The sequence below is a fragment of the Euphorbia lathyris genome, chromosome 4, assembly GCF_963576675.1.
Source record: "Euphorbia lathyris chromosome 4, ddEupLath1.1, whole genome shotgun sequence".
Taxonomy (NCBI): domain Eukaryota; kingdom Viridiplantae; phylum Streptophyta; class Magnoliopsida; order Malpighiales; family Euphorbiaceae; genus Euphorbia; species Euphorbia lathyris.
In genome coordinates, this window is record NC_088913.1 from 25,135,472 (window position 1) to 25,155,066 (window position 19,595).

Sequence of the window (19,595 nt, forward strand, 5' to 3'; positions counted from 1 at the left end):
AATCTCTCTTTCTTCTAACTATTTATACAAACATATTAAAAAATGATTAATTTGGATAATATGTTAGAGAGCATTTCCAGGAAATTGCAGCTCAGTTCCCTCTCTTTCTTCTAACACGAGACTGATGGATTTTAGTGAATTCACATTGCTTGGGAAAAGTCTAATTAGAGATATTTATTGCTTTAATTTTAAAAATTGCACATAAAGTTCATGTCCCAGTTTTTAATGTTATTTTAGGGTATAGTTGCTAATTAATTACCTAATCACTTTGAATTAGTGGGGCTATACTTCACGACAAATTCTAAATTTCTGTAATATATCCAAAAGTTAATAATAATAATAGGTTACCTAAATTTCTTCTAACACGAGCTGATTGATTTTTAGTGCATTCATTGCATTACTTGAAAAAGAGTCAAATTAGAGTTATTTATTACTTTGATTTTTAAAGAATGCACATAAACTTATTAATTGAGTATTAGAGACATAGCTGCATTATTTCCTGGAAATGAAAGCACAAATATTAGTCAACTGGTCAATTTTTGTATAAATAGAAGAAAAGGCATGCAGAAGAGAAGAGAAGGAAGCAGGCCATTACAGAAAAAAAATGAAAGGTTTTTTTTCGGTGTTATTATTCTGGTTTGTGTTGGCAACAATTATTATGGCTTCTTCCTCTCAAATAGATTGGTAATTACTAATTCAAATGCTGTGTTAAGCATATTATATTATATGTATATTTTATATTATTTAATATTGTATTATATTCATATATTTTTTGATATTGTCATTAATTAATTATACATTACCCAACAGTAGGCAGAGAGGAGCTCCACGGGCATCTTGCTCTCGTAGACTCGATCCCCCATGCAGTGGCATATGCAAAAAATAGTATTTTGCAGACGGTATATTTTGAGAAAATAAATGAGATTATACTCCTTATGTGTCTTATGTAAGATTAATTAGTGATTATATTTCAATATATCATGTGTACCATAAATATTATAGCACTTTTCTCACTTTTCTTTAAATAATGAATTATTATACTTTGAATCTTTTGTAACTCCATCAACACTAGTGGAAAAATGAACATTTGCATCGGCCGTTTAGGACTATTTGCATCGTTTTTTAAATCTTTAAAAGAAAAAAAATACTTACTAATAATGAGCAAAAAAAATTGGTAAATTCTTGGATTGTTCCAATCTTTGTTCAAATGAACAAATAAGAAGAATTAATTTGGATGTACATGAACCTCATATCATATTTTATAAGATATCATATTTTATAAGGATCGATGCAAATAGATCGATGCAAATGACCATTTTTCTACTAGTGCATATTTAAATTGGCCTTAGCATGTAAAGGTTGAAGCCATGTTGATTTCTTATTATTATTTTCGTAGAAATATGACTTATCTTTTTTTAATTCCCATATTGGAAGTCAAGAAGCCAAGAAGATGAGAAGAAGTAGTATATTACATAGTTTGTTTCCAAATTTCACTTTTCAAACTTTGGATATAGTTTTGCAAATTCAAACCAAATCATATATGTTTTTGGTTTGTATTGTAATATTTTGCTTATTAGTGCAATATTTATTTGCTAGTGTTCGGGGATATAGGTAGTATTCATTACAAAAAAAATGCGGATGTGCATGAATCTGTTGGAAATTGGCATCTCCGGCACATTACGAGTGGATTTATATCCTCTAGAAAAGGAATGCGGCTCCCGCATACTGACCACTATTTTTGGTTTGTCTGAGACACATACTGATTATTTCCGACCCACGTTTCGTCGGTGATTGTTTCGAACAATTCCTACCAGTTTTTCGTCTGTTATTACAAAAATTAAGAACATGAAATTGATTTTTTTTCTAAAATTTGTAGTCAATTTATTTGGATCGAAATGAACTCTTAACTGGTCAAAAAAAGTCATTCTAAATTAAACTGGCCTTTAACTGTAAGTTCATGATCGAACTAAAGAGTTGTTGTTGTAAAGCTCATATATAGCTATTCAGTTAAGTTAAAATATGAGCTTGAAAATAACCTCACCCCTATATTCAAAACCAATACTTGGTTTGAAAAGCAAATTCATGAAACACAAACTTATATTATATGAATTCAAGAAGAAAAAAAAAAAAAACAAAGTTTGAAGTTATGAAACTCTTAACCATAATCATCTGCCACTTGTTGCATCAAGTTGTTAACCTCAATTTCACAAGTGGACAGTGAAGTCGATCCAGCCATTGCATTCTCCATGAACTCTACATGGACCTCTATATTCACAAACTGGTTTTCAAATTGATCCATACACTACACCATTTTCCCTTTCACGTGACACAAAATATATGACAGACATTTATTTTCTTATCATCTGAATGTGTTTTGCGATACTATAATAAATTTATATTATCTGAAAGGTTAATTGCAAACAACCTCAAATAACATGTGGTGTTACCATAACACACATCTGTCATCCTAAAAAAAATGCGGTTTTAATTGAAAAGTTACTTCACCATAAGATAACACTAGTTATTTATGTCTGTCATGGTTGTCTGAAAACCAAAAAGCGGCAAATTAATTAAGTTACGCGGCTAACCAAAACGTATCTCAAATTTAAGGCACTCAAACGTTCTGACTAATATTCAACTCATATATAAATCAAAGGCCTAATACACAAATAACCCCCTGAACTTGTTCAAATGTTGCAACTGCCCCCTCCAAATTTCAATTGTAACAAGTTACCCCTCAAACTTGTCCAATTGTAACAACTTACCCCTTAAACTTGTCCAATTGTAAAATACAACCCCAAATTGCTGACATGGAGTGCAATTGAAGAAACACGTGAAATACAAAATCTGCAACGCTCGTGGAGTATGTTAATCAGATCTTTGGCGTGATACGAATCCGGGAAAATTTTTTTACGGTTGCTTCAAATACGGGGTAACAAAATTCTCAATTTGGGGTTATGTTTTACAATTAGACAAGTTTAAGGGGTAAGTTGTTACAATTGAAAGTTGATGGGGGCAGTTGCAATATTTGGACAAGTTCAGGGGTTATTTGTGTATTAGGCCTAAATCAAAACCTACGGACTAAATTAGGTTTCTCCATTCAGCTCGATGATTCAGACTTTAGCTCTCTCATCCAACTCTTTGGCTATCTCCATGAAAATTTTCTACATTCAAATTTTTGTTTCTGAGATCAAAACATAGAAATGGTAAGTCATGTTTACTCTGTTCCTCGACGTATTAGGTTCTCATTGTTCCTTAATCTATCTTAAAGGGTTGTGAAGTTGCTTCATGTTCTGTTGGTTGATGTTCTGTTACTAATTGGTTGAATATGTATGAACTGATTAACCATGCTCTTATACTTTAGATGTTCATTAAGTATATCTAAAATATAAATGTTGCAACATGAGTTATATTGTTTGATGCGTATTAGGTGTATGTTTTCCTATATAAGTAATGCGTGTTATTCATGGACTCGGCATATTGACACTAAGACATTTCATAAGTTTTAGTTCTTATTTGACAATTTTGGATATACTTTATATGAAATGAAAATTGACTTCATTAGGTAATATATAAAAGTATATTCTATGTTTAGATTAAAAATTTAGTTGATTTATTAAGGATGTTTTGTAGTTATATTTGTTATAAAAGTATTCAAATATTATATATAAAAACAAAATAATTTAATTTTCTTAAAAAAAGAAGACCTAGAGGCGGTTTAAACCGCCTCTATATTGCTGAAAATTTGCGAAAATCGTAAGATCGTTAGAAAACTGTCCAAAAAAAACGTCGCAAACTAGCCATAACTATATAAATTTATCCCAATACCTTGTTAAAACCGTCGCTAGAGTGGCAATGCTTGTTGTATGGATGGTTTTGTGACGGCTTCGAAAACCGTTGGTGACCGAAAGCCAAACCTGAGCAACCCATGTGCATACTTTTCTTTACCGAAAGCTTGAGCCCATGTGCGTGCTAAAGTAGAACAACTAATAGAGAGATCGTAATTATATATATATATACTACAACAAATCAACACTTGCGCCACGGTTAAAATCGTGGCCCAAGTGTATATTTTCGTGGCTATACTATTTAGCCACGGAAATTCAAGATGGCATGTGGCGCAAGTGAGCCTGGCTAGGTAGTTGGCACAGGAAAATAATGGTCGTGGCATAAATTTTTTTTGTGCCACAAGAATATCCATGGCTAATCATATCCCTTTGCTACAGATAAAATCATGGCAAAAGTAAAATAACTATGGCAAGAAATAGTGGTTCATAGCAAACAACTCTACTTAGCCACAAGCATAATCGTGGCAAAAATAGAACACTCGTAGCCATGAGTATAACTATGGCAAAAATAGAACAGTCGTGACTACAAACCTTAGCCATGAGCATCACCGTGATAAACTTGATCAAATTTTGAAAATTTATTTTTAATTTATTATTATTATATGAGCTTTTGAATTGGAGGGAGCTACATTAAAATCAATATGGACAACATTAAAATCAATATGAATAAAAGGATAAAAAATAAACAAAGTCCAAAATTTTAACCATTTTTAACGAGAATAAATAATTATTAAATAAATATTAATTGTTCTATATCTCAAAATTATACATGTTTTATTATTGCCAAGAATGGTTGAATCCGAGTTATTAAAGCACAACATATGTGTTTCAAGCGAAATCCCAGTAACAGTAACAGTCAGACACAGCAATGCTTCAAAGCTCCTAGCTTCTGCAAAAACCTGAATATATTGAATTAGTGTCTACAAATTGAAATACTATGTGATAGCTTAGTATCATGTAATAGATTATTGTGGGAAAAACTAAGGAAATAAATCCCTATGATTACTCCTATTATTCCTCCATATAATAATGGGTAAATAATTATAAAGTCCTTATGTTTTTACTTAACATACTAGTAGGTCCATCATGTTATTATAAGGTCCTTAAGTTTTATGTTAATCAACTCTTTAGTCCTTCCATGTGTTTTTATAGATGAAAGTCCAAATTGCCCCTAGTTATTTACATAAAAAAACTTATTTTTTAATTTCAAATTTAATCGAAATAGTTTTGATAAAGTTTATGAAGTATATATATATATATATATATATTTACCGAAATTTATATAATTGTATATACTAATCATTAAAAATTTATTTTTATTCTCATAAATTGTTATTTTTTTAATATAATGTCTTTAAACTAGCATTAAATATTAATAATTTTTTTAAAAAATCATATTTTTTTCTTCATTTATAAAATTTATTAGAGATAAATAAAGATTACTTTTTACCATTTATATAGTTTTGCTCTTATTTTGATAATTTTTGAAATATTTTTCATTCATTTTTTTAGTCAATAAAATTTAGGCTACTAAATTAAATTCCTATAATTATATAAAATTTAATAAATTAATTACTCAATATTGTAGAGATTATGTAGGAAAAAATGAGAAAAAAACATAAAATAGGAAAAATAGATGTTTCATTATTAAAATATAGAATAAAGGGTAATTTTGGTATTTTGAAATTTATTTGGTATAATTTGACTCTTGACTCAAACATAAGGACTAAGGAGTTGATGAAACTAAAAACTGAGGGACTATATAATTATTTCTAAAAACAGAAGGACTGACTAGTGTATTAAGTAAAAACTTAGGGACTTTATAATTATTTACCCTATAATAATCCCTTAAATCATGCACTGGTGTTCCAAAAGGATCCCTTAATTGTTAATCAGTAACATAAAACAAGACATAAAATCATAGATAAAACACAAAATGGAATGGTACTGATCATGTTATTCATTATCGAGCCTGCCTAACAAGACCTTTATATAAACGGTAAAAATCTCCTTCCTACTTGTGAAGAATGGAAGTATTCAAGCATTTTGAGAAAGAAAAATGGATGCTAGAATGAGAAGGATAAGGAAAAGGTATAAGAATAAGCCATAACTCCATTTTGTTTTACTTGATGAGAGAAGTAAGCAGAAAGATTGAAAGAGTTGCCAGACTTTTAGATGCACTGTTGTTGCCCCTAAGTCCTACTAGCTATGCTGACACAAAGGAAGCAAAATAGATTGTGAGCATCAGTTTTGTAGTGCTAATAAATATAATTTCACATGAAATTTTTTACAAAATTAAATATGAAAGTAATCCCAATTGGAAACCTATAATGGCAGATGATGGTGTGAAACCGAGGCTTTGAGAACTATTCATGTGCATTTGAAAATAATCCTCTTATAAATATGAAAGTAATCATGTTGTAGTCTGAACTAAACAATAAATTTGTAGGAGGGGAGATTAATCGATGACCTTCTGAAGGAAGACGGTTCTTCCAATCAGAATGATGACAGTTGACGTTCCTTGGTGACGGTTGACGTTCCTTGATGACGGTTGACGTTTCTTGATGATGGTACCTGTTACAGTGTGGGAAGCGGTCTTCCCACAAACGCTCTGATGCTTAAGTTAGATCTCGTGAAATATAATATTGCTTATCTCTCTCCAAAACCAACCTCTTCTCCTTCAAACTTAAACCTATTTATAGGAATAAGGGAGGAAGTTACTTGTGAGCTATCGGTAAAATACCGTACTGAACGTGGGTACAGTTATTTAGGTAGATAATGGGTTACGTGTGTCATGGTTATATCAATTGCTCCCCACTGTTATTTTTGGATTATTTTCAAAAATAAGAGTGAGAAATAGATTTTTTTAACCACCTGAGAAATGATTTTAAAAAATGGTTGCACGAATTCTCCTGTCAGGATTATCAATTTCGCATGGAAAGTAAAACGGAATAAGTTTTTTAGAAAAATAAATGAAAAAATCGGGTCCCTTCTCGATGAATGAAAAAAATCGGGTTCCTTCTCATTTTCGTATTTTCACGGGATAAAGCTTGGCATGTTTATTCTGATAAGGATAAGTCTTCTAATCTCAATAAAATAGAATCATAATAGGTATCAGAATCCTATTCTGTTTAGGACGTGCAAAATAAATTAAAATAATAATAGGATATCAGAATCATATTTTGTTTAGGATATACGAAATAATTTAAAATAATAGGATATCAGAACCCTATTATGTTTAGGATATACGAAATACCTCTACTATTTAAAGACGTCAACGTGAGATTGCTTTTCTCACTTCCGCCGCACATCAGCCCCGCGCCCAAGCTTCCTCGAGTGCACCGATTTTCTGCTTTCGGCATCTGTTCTTCGGATCGTTGCAAGTGTACCGATTTTTTTTGTTTTTTGTACCCGCTCTCCGAATTGTTTGCGGAAATTTCACTTCGTTCTTGCTTTCGATTTCGTCTCTAGGAGGGCACCGATTTTCTACAGGTTAATTCCTTACTCGAAACCGAAATCATCTAAAAAATTATTCCACATTGGTTTAATAAACAAAACAGAAATTAAATCATTTAATCACTGAAAGTTAATTAATCAGATTGAAGGATCGTTCGGGGGAGGGACGTTTTTTGCGATTTTAGGAAACGATTATTCCCCAAACCGCTTCCTTCAATTTTTCGACCCCTGGCCCTAGGTTCGAATTTTAATATGCTCGACCCTCATGTTTTGTTTGATTTTCACTTTTTTCTACCTTATTGCTTCGATTTTGCCTTCGGAATGGCGAAAAAACTCATTTGTCTGATGCTAGTCGATTTTCATCTTGATTTCTCGTGTTTTTAATCGTTTTTGAGCTTTTTCTTCTGCAGTTGGCTTGTTTCATCTGAAAATATTTATCATGGTTCATACCAAGCAAACAACAAGACACATATCTGAAGCATTGGGGCCTCATTCCTTGGACGTTTTAGCTTTGTGTGTTCCTACTTGCCTATCAAAAGATGACGTTCATACTTTCAAGATAAAATTCTCGTTTCCGTCTGGTTGGGAGAGAATACTTGTAAGCTTCTTAACGATGTTACTTTACTCCAAAGCGAGTTAAACATTGAGCGTGAGATGGTTCAAAAGCTACAAGGAGAGCTTAAATCGGCGCACACTACCAACGTTCAATCATATAGAGAATCTTTTGATTGTTACCAAAGGAAATGTGATGTAGGGGTCTCATTTAGCAAGACAGGTTTCTATCTAGCTCGCCAAATTTGTCATGTCTGTTGTTAGACGAGGTGCTGCGGCCTAATCTCCCGGGCGGACCGGGGGGTGGACAACCTCATGGCGACATAAGCGGTGATTGGCGCCGAAAGCAACCAATCGTGAAATCAAGCTGCTCGGCAGGACCGGAGCTCGGAGATATGGAAGAGTCGCCACCCACGAATGGGAAAATGAACACCGATCCCTTGCGAGAGACCGGTGTGGGTTCGGGAAACTTAGGTACGAGCCGAGAAGGCTAGCTCCTTTCCGGAGAAAGGCTACTAGGCACCCCGACATCGCCCGGTTATGAACCACCGGCCTCCTACTCAGCATGTTAGGCGATAACGGACTAATCGTATACTTCTTTAAGTTTAAAATTCATTTGAAACCCTTTTCTTTCTCTTTTTGGAAATCGTTTTGAGCATATGATATTGTAAAGCCATATCAGTAAAGAATCACCCATTTATGTTTATACATATACAGAGAGGGGGGAGAAAGAAGTGATTTATTTACAACCGTATTTAAAGGTTATGTTGTGTGTCTATTCTACACTAACTTACTTCCCCAAAACGGATTTATTTACATGGTTCGCACCTTAATCGTCGTTGGAACGATTTAGGTGCGTTTTAAAACCCCGTTTGATGAAGTTTACCCGAATCGCCGTTGGAACGACTCGAGTATTTGAAAACGTTTGAGATGAAAACCTTTTAATGAGAAAACATGGTTAAACATACAAGTCAATTTTACTTTGTACAAATTCTTTAAGAAAGTGATTCGAAAATTCTATTATTCACAACGAAAGCGGTTTTAATTACAATGATCCTTTAATCCGCCTTTGGAACAGATTAAGGTTTTAAAACGTGGTGTTTTGAAGATGGTTTGAAATATTAACAAGAATGATTCTATTTATTTACATTAGAAATCTAAAAAAAACTCATTAGTTTAAACAATTCAATTGAAAACTCTCTTTTTTGTGATTTATTTTCCCCACTTATTTAATGGACTCTCTAACCATTATAATTACATCAATAAACACATTTAGGCCCAAAAATTAATTTTTCCAAGTGAAGCCCATTTGAAACATGGACTTATAAATGACCAAAAGAAATAAAGAAAATAATATAGATATATATTTACACATTTTAGTCCAAAAGACATAAAATAAGAGTAAAAGAAAATATACTATCTAATACATATATAAGAAAGAATAATGAAAATAATATATTTATACTTTAAACATAAGAAAATAGTGAATGAAATTCATAAATAAGAAAATAGCATTTATCACTCAAAATAATTTTATTTAACAATAATTAAGATAACCCAAATATACCCCAAAACTATATATATACATAACTAATATAATCCTAATGTCAAAAAGACTATATGTTCATCCCCCAATATCTACTAATTATCTCCCAAAATGCCCAAGTAAATAACATTTAAAATAGAATTTAATGTAATTTAAATGAATAATAATAAAAAAGAAAGTAATATGTACATATATAAAAAAATTAGAATAAAAATGGAATACCAATCTCCAAAAATAATTATATATATGTTAAAGTTTTAAAACAATTTGAAAAGAATATATTACATAATCATATATATATATACTAAGGATTAAAAGTCTAAAACTTAAGAAAAAGGGACCGAACTGACATTTTTTACATTTTGGCAGATTTACCGACGGAAAATCCGTCGGTAAACAGCCTTTAGTGACAGAATTGGCGAATTACAACAGCACTCCCATATTTTCCAGATTTGTTCAAAAGCTTTAAATTAAATCTAATTCAATCGTTTTGGACTTCCGAACTACCAAAGATGGATCATAGTCGAAAACGGAAGTTCCTAAAACGATGTTTTTATTTTAAAACGTTATTTGGAAACCTCTTTTAAATTAAAAACTTATAATTACAACATTTTCGATACCCGAACTACCTTTTTATCGGATCACGGTTCGTATTGGGATATCCAAAATGAGGTTTTTATTTTAAAACAAAACCGAATTTTATTTAACACGGAACGAAAATTAAATAAATACGCTAACTAAATAAAACGTGACAAAATAAATAAATGACTAAAGGAATAAAAACTATAGCATAAAAAAAATAAATAGAAGGAGAGAAATAAATAAAATAAAGAGTCTAGTCCTCGGATAATACCTTTGATTCGGTATCTGACAGTCGAAGCCGATTGATTCCACGAACCGCGAGCTCCCGATTTTAATAAAAATTTAGTAAAAATTGAACTTAGGAAATTTGGAATTTTTGAGAAAAAAAATATTTTTCTCAAAAAAAATCCACTCTCTCTCTCTAAAAATGTTTAGAGTGAGAAAGTTTCCCCCCCTAAAAAGGCCTCCTTTTCACCTTGGGATCCGTGCCCTTATATAGGGAAACGGATCCCGGAACAATGGGCGACGTCCAAAAAAAATTGGGCGTCGCCCATTGTGGTTGGGCGGCCGCCCAACCTAGTGTTGGACGATCGCCCAACGGCGTTGGGCGAGCGCCCAACGCGAGGTTGGGCGCCCGCGCCCAACCCTCGTCGGGCGTCCGCCCGACGCGTTGGACGTTCGCCCGACGTGGTTGGGTGCCCGCCCGGCGACCCTCAGGGCGTGCCCTGCGCCGTCGGACGCGTGCACTCCGTGGCCGCCGAGCGCGCGTTCCGCGCAGCTAGACGCTCGCACGTCCCGGTCGCCGAATGCGCGCCTCGCGCTGCTAGGCACGTGCGCTCAACGGCCCACGAGGGCGCGCACCGCCAGCGGTCCCAGGCATTGCCCGGGCGTCGAGAGCGTGCCACTCGCGGTGCGTCCGACGGACGCCGCGCGCACGCCTTGAGCCGTCAAGCGGGCGTTCGACCATCGTCGTCCGCGTGCGGGATGCCGTTGCGTGCCCGCTCCGTGCCGTTAATTTTCCTCAGCTTATTATTCTTTATATATTTTTCAAAACTTCCGGAATCAATCGCTTCGACCGTCTTGTTTCAGGTTTTCGTCACAGGTCCTCCGACTCGGTGTCTACAGTTGCCCCTACTTTTCTATTTTGACAGTGATGTGTGTGGTTCGAAAACGTTTTTGCTAACGTAACACATGCAATGTAAAACATATAAAAGTAAAAGACACGTAACGAGTAGGAGGAAACATACCTGACCTTTGCGCTGCGCGCTCCGGCGTGGCTCTCTGACTGCATCAGACTCTGCTTCGGGCTGCACCCTAGTTCACGACCGCAGGGATAATGGCTAAATAGCTACCCTAGTTTATGACCGCGGGGATAATGGCTAAACAGCTACCCTATTTCAAGATTGCGGGGATAATGGCTAAATAGCTACCCTGATTTACGACTGCGGGGATAATGGCTAAATAGCTACCCCATTTCAAGATTGCGGGGATAATGGCTAAACAGCTACCCTATTTCAAGATTACGGGGATAATGGCTAAACAGCTACCCTGATTTACGACTGTGGGGATAATGGCTAAACAGCTACCCTATTTCAAGATCGCGGGGATAATGGCTAAACAGCTACCCTATTGCAAGATCACGGGGATAATGGCTAAACAGCTACCCTATTTCAAGATTGCGGGGATAATGGCTAAACAGCTACCCTATTTTAAGATCACGGGGATAATGGCTAAATAGCTACCCTGATTTATGACTGTGGGGATAATGGCTAAACAGCTACCCTATTTCAAGATTGCGGGGATAATGGCTAAACAGCTACCCTATTTCAAGATCACGGGGATAATGGCTAAACAGCTACCCTATTTCAAGATCGCGGGGATAATGGCTAAATAGCTACCCTGATTTACGACTATGGGGATAATGGCTAAACAGCTACCCTATTTCAAGATCACGGGGATAATGGCTAAACAGCTACCCTGATTTACGACTGTGGGGATAATGGCTAAACAGCTACCCTATTTCAAGATCGCGAGGATAATGGCTAAACAGCTACCCTATTTCAAGATCACGGGGATAATGGCTAAACAGCTACCCTGATTTACGACTGTGGGGATAATGGCTAAACAGCTACCCTATTTCAAGATTGCGGGGATAATGGCTAAACAGCTATCCTATTTCAAGATCACGGGGATAATGGCTAAACAGCTACCCTATTTCAGTATCGCGGGGATAATGGCTAAATAGCTACCCTGATTTACGACTGTGGGGATAATGGCTAAACAGCTACCCTATTTCAAGATTGCGGTGAAGATGGCTAAAAAGCAACTCCGGTCAACGACCGTGAGTCAGATGGCTCAAAAGCAACTTCGGTCTGCGACCGAGAGTCAAATGGCTCAAAAGCAACTTCGATCTGCGACCGAGAGGTAAATGGCTAAAAAGCAACTTCGGTCTGCGACCGAGAGTCAAATGGCTCAAAAGCGACTTCGGTCTGCGACCGAGAGTCAAATGGCTCAAAAGCAACTCCGGTCTGCGACCGTGAGTCAAATGGCTAAAAAGCGGGGGCTGTTTCTGGATTTTCTTACCACGCTGTTGTCTGTATTTTCTCACTGGAGCTATCATCTCGAAGATTCGATGGGCACACGTCTTAGTCCGAAATGACATAGACTACTGATTATTTTTCTGTTGACTGTCGTCTGTATTTTGACTGGTGTCACTGTTTTGTAAAAATTAGATGTTGTCTGGAATTGATGTTTTGACAATGTTAGTCACTGTCTGGGAGAAATGCAGGCTGAAACGGACTGCAAATCGGAGGTCTGTGCACCTGGTAATTAATTATTTACTTTTTACCTTTATGTCAAATCGTACTTTTTTCACTATTTACGGGAATGTCATTCCCTTTTTCTATATAAGGTGGTGGGGTTTCATTTCAACCCCACACCTTCTCTCTCCTCTTTCTCTCACTAGACTTCAATTTGGATTATTCTTGAGATGGATTTAGACGAATGGGATGGCACCAGAGGCATGGACGAGGTTTATGTGAACCTGGATAGAGTGGATACCTTCCACGACCCTACGACATACTTGAGCAGGACACGCTGCAACGAGGTAAGTGGTTTCTCACTTTTATTTGATTTGAACTCTAGGCTTTAGCACTCCTATACGAACATGATTTGCATGCTAACTCTTAGACTGCCTTAGAGGACTTTAGCTAGAAAACGTGAATTCCTTTATTTACACGTAACACCTGTTTGTTTTTGTAAGAATGCGTGCTATATGCATGTGAATAGTACACTACGAATTTATGCATGTAACAGTAAAAACGATGTGAATAGTAAAAACGTGAATAGTGCACGTGAATAGTAAAACGTGAATAGTGCACGTGAATAGTAAAAACTTAGCTAATGCACGTGAATAGTGACGACGTGAATAGTAAAAACTTAGCTAATGCACGTGAATAGTAAAACTTAGCTAATGCATGTGAATAGTAGAACGTCAATAGTGCACGTGAATAGTGACAACGTGAATAGTAAAAACTTAGCTAATGAACGTGAATAGTGCACGTTAATAGTGACAACATGAATAGTAAAAACTTAGCTAATGCACGTGAATAGTAGAACCTAATCTATGCTCCTCGTCACCGCAGACGAGGGTGGATTCAAGAATTGACTAAACCTTATGTGAATGACCCTACAGGAGAGATTTTTACAGAAAATTGGTCCTAACTGACCGGATGTCTCTAGGTTAGATAATGAAAGAATACCCGTTCTTGACGCGTTCTTATCAAATGCATGCTTTAGGAGCCGTATTTAAATTTTCTTGTCTTGTTCTTTTTAGTTCATTGAGATTTCGGGGACCACCGCCGAGATTCACTCATGGTACGATAGGCTAGGCGCCACGGCGAGAGCCCGCGTGCGCGAGTTGGGCTTCGAACCCTTTATTGCAGCGCTGCCCCGCACCAACGGGGTATGCGATCCTTTTGGCCTACGGGCCTTATGCGAGCGGTGGGTTGACTCGACCCACACCTTCCACCTTTCCTTTGGGGAGATGACCATCTCGCCTCTAGATTTTTCGCTGTTGACAGGATTGCGAGGGAGCAACACTCCCGTCCCTTTCCACTTTGGTATGATGCGACCACGGGTCGACCCTGCTAGGCTTGCTACCTTGATTGGACCGGGAGTTCGTCTATGCGCCAAGTCTACTCCGGTGAAGTTCGTCTCTACCGTGAGCCTCTTGAGTAGACGTGATTTCTGCGAGACTGACGCTACCGACCTGGCGGTTCGTAGTTTCTTAGTATATGCTCTGAGTGAGATGATTTTTCGCACGAAGGGCGGGAAGGTACACGCAGGTCTCATTCAGGCACTTAGTGATCTGGATGCAGCGGCTTCTTATGATTGGGCAGGGGCAGGCTTAGCCTTTCTTTACAAGTTCTTGGATCTGACTTGCCGGAAGCGCAAGGACTTCGGCGGTTATACCTTTGCCCTGCTGGTACGTGACGCCTTCTTGACTTATCCGTCTTGTCTTTTTCGCATTTTTCACACTCCTAGTCCTCATTTTTACCGCAGGTGTGGGCGTACGAGAGACACATCCTTCCCAGCCGGTCTCGATCTCGACCGAGAGTACCGAGGCCGCCCTTCATGACCCGATGGAGGGATTTTGACTTGAGCGCCGAGAGGAGTCGGACAGTGTCGCGGCTTCTGGATTGGATCGACTCGCTGACCCTGGGACAGGTAGATTTTGCCTAATCATGCTAGATTTTTGTTTGAGTCCCTCTGACTTTCTCTTTGTGCAATTTTCTTTAGATTAAGTTCAGGTGGGATGATCTTGACTTCGGCCCTGATTATGCATACGCATCGATGATCCAGGAGCAGCAGTGCGTGCTCACCGGCCCCTGTGTGCGGGCGTGGTATTTGGGAGATCGAGGCATCACCGGAGTGAGTGATATTCACTGGGCGATGGGGGAGATTCCCGTTTCCATTTTTATTGTGCGGACTCTGCCCTTATCGACCATTCGTCGGGATCTGACCCGTCGTTTTGTCGGTAGAGTAGTCTGGGTTCACGCCGGGGGCCGCGAGCCTTATTTGTCTACTTTACTGAGCGCGAGGGATGCCCCGGCGGCAGCGATGGAGGTAGATCCGGTAGTGGACGTGTTTTCGAGAGAGGCGGTCGAGGCCGTCTTTGGTCAGGCGGAGGTTCCGATAAGTGATTCCGCCCTCTTTTCATTTTATTCATGATATGCTCGGAGGTTTTATTGTGTGTTTTTTTTGCTTTTTTGTAGGAGGGATCCTGGCGGAGTGCCCACCTATCTGATTTTTTCGACGATACTCGGGCTCAAACACCGGTGTGCGAGCAGCCCTATTTTGTCGGTGAGTCCTCCAGTGCAGCTCGACCGGAGAGGTCGTCCATAGGCGTGCCTATACCAGACTATGGGAGAGATTATGCTACGATCTGCTATGACGAGTCCGGGGCACCTTACACGGGATTTGAGGCGGTCCCTCCTATCTTCTCTTCGAGGGTCCCGTTTGATCCCTCGGACGCTTCTCTGACCACGAGAGAGACTTGTACTGATTACGTAGGGCTGTCTGGTTATCTTCGAGACCGCCTCAGCTTGCGCTGCACTGATCACCTGGTATGTATCATTACTGTATTTTAGTGTAGTGAAATGTATGCATGTATGTATGATTTATTTTTTTGCCTATCCTGCCTTTTATCTGTTTTTTTTTCTTTTTCTGTAGAGTGATCTACATGCCCATGAGCGGAGACAGAGCGAGCTAGTGTGGGAGGCTGATGCCCGAGTTGGTCACGTGTATCAAGAGAGGAACGACCACTGGTCGAGGATGATGCGACGGGAGACTGAGGGTCGCCTTGCCGTCGAGGAGAGGGCACGTGATGAGTCGATCAGCCGCCTTGCTGCCGAGGAGAGAGCACGAGCTGCTGATGAGAGAGCACGGGTTTCCGATGAGAGAGTGCGAGTTTCTGATGAGAGAGCGCGTGCTGCCGAGGAGGCACTATCTGCGGAGCGGGCATCCCACCTGAGAGACTTTGAGAACTATTGGGACTTCCCTCCGTATTAGGCTCGTAGCTTTCATGGTTGCTTTGTAGCTTTCATTGTTGCTTTGTAGCTTTTATTAGGGTTTGTCCGATGTATAGCTGATGTATAGGGAGTGGGGTGGATAGTAGGTAGGCTTTTTGTGAAAAGTATGATAGGAAATGTATAACCCGTGATTCATATTACCATGCATGTGGTAGATTATAATGATTCCAATCATTCTCGTCAAATATATTCATGCCTTTATTTTTTACAAACAACAGAAATACTTAGTCTCTTATACATTGTTTTTGTAATTGCTCAAGTCATAACTATTGTTACCAGGACCCGCCTTTCGGTTTTCGGATCTCGGCGATTTTTCTCCTCCCCTTTTACTATCCTGGAATTTTTAAATGAGTGCCCTTTCGGGTTTTCACCCATTGGGATTTCCCTTATTGTTGCATAGGTCGCCATTTGCGGGTTTTCAACCTATCGGGAATTTTCTTTATTTTTCTTTTTTTTTTTTTTTTACGAAAAGTATTTCTTAAGCCTATCCAGATTGGTAGGTTCGGAGAATTCCATGCCGTCCATTGTGGTTAACTTCACCGCTCCTTTGCTTAGTATCTTCTTTACGACGAATGGTCCTTCCCAGTTAGGCCTGAACTTCCCCCTCGGGTCGGTGTGCGTCACACGGATCTGTTTCAGCACCAAATCTCCTTCTTTGATAGGGCTGGTCTTGACTTTTTTATTGAAAGCCCGAGCCATCCTTCTTTGATATAACTGTACATGGTAAAGGGCTTCCATCCTTTTCTCATCAACTAAAGCCAACTGCTCACATCGCCTCTTCACCCATTCCGTTTCGGGAATTTCTGCTTCCACTACGATTCTCAACAATCGCTTTTCGATCTCAATCGGCAGGACTGCTTCTGTTCCGTATAGTAAGGAGAATGGCGTTGCCCCAGTCGAGGTTCTGACTGTCGTGCGATAAGCCCACAACGCGAGTGGGAGGTGCTCATGCCAATTCCGATGTGATTCCACCGTCTTTACGAGGATCCTTTTAAGGTTTTTATTAGCTGCTTATACTGCCCCATTAGCCTGTGGACGGTACGGAGAAGACCTGTGATGTTCAATGCCATATTCTCGGAAAAGATTCCTTACTTCCCCCTGAAACTGGACCCCGTTATCCGTGATCATGTGATGAGGCACTCCGAACCTGGTGATCAAGTGTTTTTCAATGAACTTTCTCATCTGCTTGGATCCCAGTTTGCTAAACGACTCTGCTTCTACCCATTTGGTGAAATAATCGATGGCGACTGCAATAAACTTATGTCCATTTGAAGCATTAGGCCTTACTTCGCCGATGATGTCAATGCCCCAGGCAGCGAATGGCCAAATAGGTGCTAGCACATGTAGTTCCATGGCCGGAAGATGACTGCAATCGCCGTGGATTTGACAATCGTGACATTTCTTCGCATACTCGTTACAATCTCTTTCCATGGTGAGCCAATAAAAGCCTTGCCTAATAATTTTCTTAGCTAGTACTGCTTCTCCCATATGGGCTCCACAAATTCCCGAATGTACTGATTCCATCGCCTCGCGGGCTTCCCCCGCATCCAAGCATCTTAGTTGTAATCCGTCAATGTGCCTTTTGTAAAGCAAGTCGTTATGGATGACGAACTGACAAGCTAGCCTTCTAATCACAGCTTGATCCCTAGGTTCTGACTCTGCTGGATATGTTCCATCTTTCATGAAGTTCATGATATCAAAATACCACGGTTTTTCATCTGCCCCTAACAGCATTACGTCTTCGTAGCACGGTTTGTGAGATCTTCTCAATACCAATGGTTTCGAAGCAAGGTTCCGGGGGTTGTCCCAAACTGACACCAAAGTGGCCAAGGCATCCGCGGCCTGATTCTGAGCTCGAGGAATGTGATAGAAGCGACATTCTTGGAATCTCAATGCCAACCCTTCTAGCTGATCTAGATACGGACGTAGCCTTTCTTCTCTCACTTCCCAGTTTCCTTGTGCCTGTTCGATGATCAACTTGGAGTCACCCCAAATTTCGACATATGACGCTCCCAATGCTGCTAATGACTCCAAACCATAAATGCATGCTTCGTATTCGGCCATATTGTTGGTAAGGGGGAAGGATAACTTCTTCGCCATCGGGATTCTTTCTCCTTCCGGGGAGATAAGTAGTACTCCTACTCCGGCTCCATTCGAATTAACTGCTCCGTCGAAGAACATTTTCCACGGTATAACTTCGATTGCATTCAAATGTTCATCGGGGAAATCATAGCTTATCTCTTCTTCTTCTGTATTCAGGGGTTGATTAGCCAAAAATTCTGCCACGGCTCTTCCTTTGATAACCTTCTTCGTCACATATTCAATGTCAAACTCGGATAAGAGCAACAACCATCTGGCTAACTTCCCCGTCAAGGATGGAGTTCGGTACAGATACTTCACGGGGTCCATCCGAGAAATAATGATCACTTTATACGATTGGAAATAGTGCCGCAGTTTCTTTGTCAACCACACCACTGCCACACATGTCTTTTCGATCATGTTGTACTTGAGCTCGTACTCCATGAACTTCTTACTCAAATAATACACCGCATGCTCCACACCGGTGTCTCCCTCTTGAGCCAACATTGCCCCAATAGATCGCTCCTCAATTGCTACATAGAGGAGAAGTGGCTTTCCCAGTTTAGGCGGTCTCAACACTGGCGGATTAGACAAGTAACTTCGGACACTCTCCAACGCTTGTTGACACTTATCATTCCAAACGACGGGTTGGTCTTTCCTTAACAATTTAAAGATTGGCTCGCAGATTGTGGTGAGTCTTGCTATGAACCGACTGATATACTGAACTTGCCCCAGAAACCCCCTCACTTCCTTCTCATTTCTCGGCGCTGGCATTTCCTTTATAGCCTTCACTTTATCGGGATCCACCTCGATTCCCTTATTTCCGATTACATAGCCTAAGATTTTCCCCGATGAAACGCCGAAAAAGCACTTCTTCGGGTTCAACCTTAGCTTGAATTCTGCAATTTGGGCCAAAAACTTCTCGAGTGCGGCAAAATGCCCTTCTCTTGTCTCTAATTTGACCATCATGTCATCCACGTAGACTTCTACCTCCTTGTGTATCATGTCATGGAACAGGGCTGTGGCCATTCGCTGGTAGGTTGCCCCGGCATTTTTCAAACCAAATGGCATCACTCTGTAACAGTATGTTCCCCACTCTGTTGTGAATGAGGTTTTCGCTTTGTGCTTTTTGGCCATCTGAACTTGCATGTAGCCCATGAAACCATCCACATTTGTGTGTAAGACACTTGATGCTGCACTGTCGATCAATACATCGATATGAGGCAAGGCGAACTCATCCTTGGGGCATGCCTTGTTAAGATCTCTGTAATCCACGCACATCCTCACTTTGCCATCCTTTTTCGCAATGGGCACTACATTTGCGACCCAAGGGGGATAGTCGATCACTTCGATGAATCCTGCTTCTAACTGCTTCTTCACCTCCTCTTTGATCTTATCTGCCCATTCGGGTCTCATACGTCGGAGCTTCTGCTTTACGGG

At 39.2% G+C, this 19,595-nt stretch overlaps 1 long non-coding RNA gene across 1 annotated transcript; it reads left to right on the forward strand.

Moving 5' to 3' along the window:
- Positions 1 to 402: 402 nt before the first annotated feature.
- Positions 403 to 1,050, forward strand: LOC136227633 (uncharacterized). The gene is made up of 2 exons (XR_010688165.1): positions 403 to 684; positions 811 to 1,050. It is a non-coding gene; the product is annotated as an uncharacterized lncRNA (long non-coding RNA).
- The last annotated feature ends 18,545 nt before the right edge of the window (positions 1,051 to 19,595 follow it).